This window comes from Pinus tabuliformis, chromosome 9, assembly GCF_031772625.1.
Source record: "Pinus tabuliformis cultivar Carrire ecotype Pingquan chromosome 9, CPIR1, whole genome shotgun sequence".
Classification (NCBI taxonomy): Eukaryota; Viridiplantae; Streptophyta; class Pinopsida; order Pinales; family Pinaceae; genus Pinus; species Pinus tabuliformis.
Genome location: NC_142307.1, coordinates 136349416 through 136358782, shown reverse-complemented (window position 1 = coordinate 136358782; position 9367 = coordinate 136349416).

Genomic DNA, 9367 nt, shown 5'->3' with positions numbered 1-9367 from the left:
TGATAACAGTAACCAAGACTAGTGAAAAGTTTTACTCTTGTCTTGCACTTCTCTACAGTTCATGAGGAACTCACCGCAGAGATAACATGCCCAATTAAATTGTACAACCTCTATGCACTGAGCCACTAATGACACAATTGGTGTCGACACTTCATCTGCTCGAAACTTCCTCATTATTTTCCCAGCCAAAATCAGGGTGGTGACCTTAACCATGAGGTTGGTTATGCTATAAATTGAGTATCTGTGTGGTTTATTTATGAGCTTGAATTTGTCCTTCATTCTCACGGTGAGGTGGCACTCACCCCTCTTTCCGCCAAATGCCATGGTTGGATTCAACCCTAAATCTGGTAGCAATGTGACCCTATAGATCAACATATCTATGATGGGTATCGGTTCTCCTAACCACAAGAAACCATTGTGTGCTAAGCATAGCAATTGTTTCATCACCATCAAGGTTATGGGAGCATGGTGGTAATGCAGCACCCATAGCAGGTTTAAGAGTCCTACCTTGTCCACTCCTTTAATCCAATGTCGCGGCTCCAGTGTGGTGACACCAAATTATTTATAAAATGCACGGGTCTTAAAGGTATCAGTCACCAAGTGGGGGAATCACTCTGTGTCTTCCAAGTCCCAATCCTCCAGCTTGAGAGCTAGAAAAAGCATGCCAAGCGCAACCCTTCAAACCCAGCAATGGGGTATTTACCATAAATTTCCATTCATCCAGATCCTTTGGGACCTTCACCTTACCCTGGTGTGGAGGAATGTACTCGGGTAGACTTGAGATAGGGTCTACACCCTCAATGTCAATGTCCTCTACACCCATATCCATATCTTTGGTGCCCTCCCTAGATTCTAAGTCTACCACCTTGCCTTTCACTTGCGCAGTGGGCTTTTACTTCTAGTGATTTCTTGGTGACTCACGCACTAGTTGTGTTGCTTTATGCTTATCCTTCTTTGTCTTGAGACCCTCCTTGGGTGGTGTAGGCCTCGACCTGGGTCACGTATGAGATTTTGGCACTTCTGTGGGAACTTCTACACTTGCATTCTCAGGGACAACTCCCTTAGATGCCATCGATCCTCAAGCACTTGTGATTTCCATGGGCGCCGACATCAGTCTAGTAATAAGCTCCTGGGTTGCTTTAGGCAACTTGTCATATACTGAACTAACCACCAAAGCCTTGAAATTCTCAAGGTTCATGCATGCCTAATAGATCAACACCTCAATTCTTAGAATGAAAAGCATTTTTCGTTGGGCAACCATCTGTAATTTATAGGCAAACTCGAATTTGAATCCGACTGTTTCCCCCAAAATTTGCTCATAAATGCTAGATTAGCAGCATATTTTCAAAGATCTCACTCTTAAATTCTGACTTAAATGTCACCCCCCCGCTCCACTTACCCATTTTCCCACTGTCAACTCATGAACAGTGACCATAACGGTCACTTTTTTGCTACTCTGTGCGGTCTCTCCTTCTATATTGCAACTCCCTTTGTGCTTCTGCTGATACTGCGACATTCCTCCCTTCCATGAAATCCCCAAGTTGCACAACTCTACAACCTGGGTAGTGTATTTTATAGTCCTGTGCTACCTTCCAGCTACCTGGAATGCTAAGATTGTGCCTCCACCATATATTCATATGGACGAATCCCTAGTGTGGCTTCAATCGACTACCATTTACCTTCCCTGGAAATGGATCTCCATTCAAGTTCACTAGCTAAACTGCTCCACCATCGGTAATATCATTGATGGCTTAGGGCCCCAGCCAATGAATCTGAATTTTTCCTAGAAATTTATCAAACTTCCTATCATATAATAATACTAAATCATTTACCTTGAGGGTGCACAGTTTGATGTGACAATCATGCCATGCCTTTTCGCACTCCTTTTGAACTTATTGATGGAATCCAGCCAAAAATCTATCCTCCTCTAGCTCTTCCAACTACGTGAGACTTTCTTATAGGGCTCTGTGATCCACTAATCCTATGAATTAAATGATGCACAGACTAGGTACAACATATTCCATTGGCATCATAGCTTCCATGCCATAAACCAGCCTGAAAGGCGTTTGTCAAGTCAAATTTTTGCAAGTTGTTCTATAAGCCCATAGAACTGTGGGTATGTGCATATCACAGTCATTCCTTTGCACATGAAAACCTTCGTCAGTGTGTTCTCTGATATCTTAGTAAATGCTTCCATCATCCCATTATCCTATGAGTGATATGGTGTACTCTTCTGATGATAAACCTAGAACTCCTCCATTAGCACGTTGATTTTCGCATTAAGGAAATGCGTACCACGATTGTCCATCAAAGTCTTCGAGCAACCAAATCTAGTGAGTACATACTCAAAGATGAACTTTTCTGTTTTTTCCCCTATACAGTCCTTCATAGGTCACACATCCACCCATCTGGTCAAATACTTAGTCGCAATGATGAGGTGTTGCGCAATTGTCTTCTTCCCTCGAGGCTAAATCGGTCTACAAAGTCATTCACCCACTTTTAAAATGGCTATAATGACATCTATAGATTCAGAGACAAATCATCCCTCCGCGATGGCCTTCCTGTCCTTTGACATGCATCACATGCCTTACAATAAGCCTTCAAATCCTTATGAAGCGTTAGCCACCACAGCCTGGTGCATAAATCTTTTGTGATATAGATTTTCCTACATAATGTCCTCCCCTGGCTCCTCCATGAGCTTCTACAAGGATGATGTTTCAATCAAAGTCAAGTACATAATGTTGCATAATTTCATCCGAGCCCATTTTATATAAATTCCCTAGAATGACAGAAAAGTTTGCTACGCACACCACTAGCTCCTTTTGTTGACTAGTATACCCTTCTAGAGTCGTCCCCATCATCAGGAAGTGTATGATATCTGAAAAGTGATTATCTACAACACGTACTGCAAAGAGTTGCATGAAAAATGATCTAGTCCTACATTTAGTCGTCCTAGATTTACGATAACTTCAAAGTCATATTGCTGAAACAGTAGCAACCATCTGCATATCTTCCCCCACAACACAAGCTTGTTAACGAGGTAATTCAATGCAGAATGGTCTGTATATATCTTGAAGTGTCCATCTAATAAGAAATGTCTAAACTTCTGAAGCACGTACACCACAGCCAATCCTTCGCACTCTGTCGTTGAATATCTCTTCGTGGCTTTAGACAATTTTCTACTTGCAAACGTGATAGGGTGATCCATCTCTCCCTCATCATTCTATGTTAGTGCTGCCCTAAGCATAAAACATGACGCATCCACATGCACATGAAATTCCTTCTTCCAATACAGGAAGACTAGCATCGATGCGGTGACCATCTTTTCCTTCAACACATCTATGCTTTGTTGATACTCTTCATTCCAACAGAACATAGCATCCTTCTTTAGCAGTGTTGGGCCGCCAAATTAACATCAATTTTCACTCCATTTTCACCTTTATCATCATTTTGTCACCTCATTTCATCATATTATCATTACATAACCCTATATTTCCATTACCATATGAGTTTATATTTTCATTTTCCAAAGTTATTAATTTCATGTATTTAGAGTGAATTTATGATTAAAAGTTAGAGAAATAACATGTATTTGCTTATACCTAAAAGTGGCTTGAGTTTGATGACATGTGTAGATCATTTGGAAGTTTCCAAGGCACCCTTATGTGGCCTCCCAAGCTAAAATTCGAATTTCAACTCAAGAGGTGGACCATATTCCAAGGAGAAAGATCATGGAGATTTTGATGTGTCATGGGATTTGTATCTAGTATTTAGGGATAAGTTGAGACAAGTATGGGTCTAGTAGATATTTAAGGGATCTACATTTATTGAGTAGATATCCCTAATTCATGTATAAATAAGAAGAGCATCCTTCAAAGGAAAGGGAGGAGGGAGAGAAAAAAATTATCAGTTATTCATTAGCATTAGATTTATGTTCATTCAACATGAATAATACCACTTTCTCCAAATCATGAGTTATGAGTGTTGTTTGATTCTTAAGGTGTGATAGTTGTTCATGTGTGCTCATTGAGGAATGGAAGGATCCCCATACTGAGATAAGTGCACTTTGTTGTAAAGTAATGTTGTGAATATACTAATTTTAATTATGATGTTCATCTTATTTCTTTCTTGTAAATACTTGTAGATAATTTCAGTATGAATTCATGTTGTGGCCATGTTTTGTTGTGTGAAGGTTGATCTCCTTTCAGTAGCTAGTTTTGATGTGAGAAGGACAACCAGGAACTCCTAAGTTAGGAGTCTCTTCTCCATGAGCTAGATTAAATTGAAATAAGATTTACTTTCTCATATTCCTTCCTAGATTACATTTATGTAAATATTGATTCCCTGTCAGTATATAGTTTTTATGTGAGAAGGGCAATCAAGTCCTCCTAAGTTAGGAAACTCTTCTCCATGAGCTAAGAATTGAACTGAAAACAATATTTACTTGATTTCATTTATATGCTTTCTTTATTGCTTTCTTAGGTGTTTGGTAATGTTATTATAGGACTCTTGAACAAGAGACTCTTCTCTATCTTCTAAAGTAAAATAATTCCATTGATCAAACATTTTTTTTTATGCTTTCATAAAATAGATCTGATAGTTTAGATTTGTAATATGCATTTCCATTCTAAACAGACTTCCTACACCTGTTTCATCTGAGGTCCCATATGTTTTGGTTTGCTTCTAAGTTTATGATACCCTGGATTGATAAATTAAATGACACGAATTTAGCAGACAATTAAATTGCCCAGCAAGCAGCTTCTCCATTGGTGCGATAATCTAGGTATAGGTTGTCATGAACTTTCTATAGTATCTTGTATGCCCAAACATTGCGAGTAATTGTTTCACACTTCTTGGTGCCTCCAAATGAATTATAATTGTGATCTTAGCGGGGTCTATCATCAAGCCTTGTATGCATACCACGTGACCTAGCAAGATACTAAAAGGGACACAGAACAACCATTTATTCAAATCGAGTGCGACCTTGTACTTATGACATGTATCCATTATCAAGCATAGACTGGCTACATGGTGCTTTAACAACCCAAACACTGTCCAATCATCGAAGTATACCTCCAAAAACTTAAGAGTGAAGTCCTTGAACGCAACAATGACTACACGTGAAAATATCGCTGATGCTTTCTTGAGTCCAAACGACATCACAATATACTAAAAGCATCCGGATTTAGTCACAAAATTTTTCTTACTTCTATCCTCTGGCACGATCTTGATATGATGGTACCCAGAGAACCCATCAATGAATGAATACGCTTCCTGACTGCCAACATTAGCCAGTACCTCATCGGTAAATGGAGTTAGAAAGAGATCATGTACGCATACATCATTAAACTTCCTAAGGTCTATGCATATCCTTATTTCATGATTTTGTTTTTTTTTCCTGAGCCATTATTGGGCTCACCCAATCAGATTCTTCAACCGGTTCAATAATACCTGTGGAAGCATATTATCCAACTTTAAGCAGACCTTCTCTTTATACTTGGGGTTAAGGCGATAAGCCCTTTGCTTAATTGGCTTTGCGTCTAATTTCAATGTCATTTTCATGACTCCTAGGTCCCTTATTATCACTTTCAAATCAGAAAACTTCGTAGGGAACAAGTACTGATATTCTTGGAGCAATTCAAAAACCTTATCTACCATTGCATCATCCTAGTAGTCCCCAATTTTTGCAAATTTTGGCTCTAATTCTATCCCAATGTTCACTTGTCTTGTTCTTAGTAGCTCAATGATATCTGGATTCTCAATTTGGGGTCCTCCAACTACGCGGTGACCTACAGTCACTGGGATATTAATGTTCCTCGGGTCTTCATCCTCTTCCTTAGCAGTCACATTATAGCACTCCAACGCATGGCGCAGATGGGTAGTCCAATCTGGTTGAATTAAGTTGAAGGGATCCCATGGTATTATGAAGATCACTACCTTAACTTCCTACAATGCCTCGTTAATACATTCAAATCCATCCTCAAAACTAAATGTCATCAAGAAACCTTGTTGAAAAACATCCCATTCTTCAGTGCCATGGTGGAGCCCCATTTCTAAGTACCAGTTCATCGGTATTACATCCAAAGTATGAAAAAATAGATGCACCCATTCAGGCTGAGGATCCATTCCATAGACGTTAGCCCATTTGGCCAGGTTATCACACAGATCATCCCTTCCATCATATTCCTCTGTTAGCCACACTTTTGGGTGACCAAATCGTATTCTCATCATCTTTCTATACACGCGCCAATCATCAAAATTGTCTTTGTGCATACCTCACCATCTCATAGGCATAGCGCGCAACAGCAAATCCAAGGCCTAGAAGTGATTCTTCTATGGCACTTCCCTCTTAAATGTATCCAAAAATTTATCAACATCAGTTAAACCATCATAATAAAGTAGATTTCTTACCTCTGATGATACAAAGTGTAGCGACTTGGTCATCATATTATAGCATAGTGTAGATACTTCATGCAAATGGTTCTGCGAGTGTTCCAACTCCTCATCTGAATATGAAGTTCAAGAGCTTTTGCGGTCCCATGCAATACATCCATTCGCTGTAAGATTCACCCAATCAGGATCTTGAGTCGTTATCTTATAAATATGGTCGAAGTCATCGTGTCTTTCATAATCGCGAAAAGGTTCTGTATAGCGTGGTCCTTCTACAGGGTCTAGGGGCATTACTACGCAGAGCGATTTCTTCTCAAATATCATCTTTTGCTTCTTCAAATTGATTACCCCATTCATGTCAGTAGCCTAATCAATCCTAAGGAGCACAATCTAGGGATTTCTTTCATCCACAATCTCTATCACCTTGAAGTCAAGCAATGCACTCATTCCCTCAATATCCATTGTCACTCCCTACAATCCTCCCATGGGGATAATTTTTTGTTGATTTTCCATCCTTAATTGAATCAGAGACCACTGCAGTGTATGTCTTAGCATCTTTTCCCATGTTTCTTTAGGCAGAACATTCATGTATAACCCCAGTTCCAGAATGACTTGGTCCATCTCATATTCTCGTATCTGCGTAGTGAGCCTCATCTCACACCCCGTTCTTGCCTTATCCTTACCAATATTCCTAACTACACGTGGTTAATCAGGATCGTTTTCTTTCTTGCACACTTATTTATCAGTTCTTGTAGTCATTTCATAGCCTTGTTGTTGCACAATAGCTTCATACAGGTCCATAAGAAAGTAGTAAACATGGAAGGGTCCATCTCTTCAGCTGGCTTATCCTGACTTCCTAAGGTAGAGACCTCAGTGAAGTTTTCCTTTGCTTCCATAAATTTTTACCATGCACGCTTGAGATCAAAATCGATCTCCTTTTCTAGAGCTTTGGGGACCCATTCACTTTCTTCTAGTTGCTTCCTCTTATCTTCGCGAGTCGTCATCCCACTTCACAGCACAATATTTACCTTGGGATTCTCTTCATCAGGCTCAACCCTCATCATCTGTAGGATATAAGTCAGTTGCAGAGGTTGCGCCCCCTTTTCACATATCTTAGATAGCAATATGAGGCAATATTTGGTTGCGTGGTCAAACTGAGTACAATATTGGCATGACAGACATGTCAGATTCAGGCAATCTCATGTGTAGTGTCTTGGTCCTCCACAATTGCAACAAATGACGTATCCCTGACCTCTACCCTCTCCTCGTCCACCTCAACCTTGTCTGCACCCCTAATATTCACCTCAGGTTGTCCCAACACCTTGGTCAAGAGGCTAGGTTTCTGCCTGCACCCTATCTGTGGGCATCTTATCCATCATTAACTCTTAATTGCGGAAATTTCACTCATCATGACCCACTGATTGACAAAAGTTTTAGAAGAGTTTTTGCAGTGTCTGTATAAATTTCTACAGCAAATGGCAATTGCCCGTCACGTGTTTTCCAGCCATGCAATAGATAGCACACCATATCGTGAGCCCTTCACCTAGCCCTTCTTGAGCCTCCGGCCTTAGAGACATTGGTCATCCTGCCGTAACATCATTAGTGAAGATTCAGTAGTGATATTTTTCATCCTATTGGCTTTTTCATTTCAAGCACCAAACTTCTTCATGCACCTCTGGCTAAACTGTTCCATCGTTCTTCAGAATCTGCATTTCTAGGAAAAGGTTCTACAACCACGCATGGATCTGTTGAACCCCCAAATTAGCATCTTGCATTGGTGTGTCATGCAATCTCATCATAATTTCTAGAGCTTCGGCCTGGGTCCCAATATTTTGTTGTGATAGCACAACCCTTAGATGAGGCAGGAGTGAAGCCATAAAAAATTTGTGATGCAGCCCATATGTCAGATTCATGTTAGCTTCGCAGATTGTACACTTCAATCTCTGATCCAGATCCAAGGGTGTCTCGTCAACCTTCATTGTGATTTATTTGAATCCCACAATTGATTGTGCTTTAGACTTAGGTCTACTAAATTCCTTATTCAACACGATCTGAATATCTACCAACACAGATGTCAGGTTATCAGTGCAGTACTTAATGTACCACACTAGCGCGCATTCCTACAAAGCACTAAAAAACATTGATTTCTTCATTTGATCATCTGTGATACCCTAAGCTTCCCATATAGCCTTTGCGAAAAACCAAAACTGGTCGGGATCCTCATTTCCCAAGCCCTTGAACACACATAGCTTTACTGAGTTCGCCATACTAAATGGTGGCGAAGGTGGTGGTGGTGTAGTTGAATGTGTATGCAATGGAGGTGAAGATGGAGGTGGTGTGGGTGGATTGGGTATTCGTGGGAACCCTTGCTTTATCAAATGAACAATGCTCTGTGAGAAGGTTGCGCTACTTCCTCATCATCACCCATAGGAGGTTCAATCATTGAACTACATTCATGGCCTATTATCCCTCTATTCCTTAAGGTCTTTCCACTTCGCGTAGCCCCGAACATCAAGGTAGATACATAACCTACTTTTCACACAAGAACATCTTAATCGAGTTATTGAAAGACCTTAAATACTTACCTCTCAACCCCTTGAAGAAGCGATGCTCTGCTTCGTTGTGACTGACTGAGGTATTGAACGCGAAATCTACCACCAACCCTCCTATGATACAATCGAGCCAAAGATCAACAATGCATGTGATCTTATCTTTAGAGGCTTTTAATCTCTGCACTAACTCTAGCGTCCAGACTATTGGACTGGCAAGCCTCCACCTTCCTTGGTCATTTGCCAATTTCACAATCCACTCTTACAATTCGATCGAGAAGGATCAAAAAAAGATCTCATTTATCTTTGTGTACATATATCTGTCCAACCACTGTTCTTTCATCAATCATGGATTAATGTTCTCTTGTGCTACGAATTCGTGGATCTTTCTATCCAACCAGTCTTCGATCTCCTTCTTAGTTGGATTC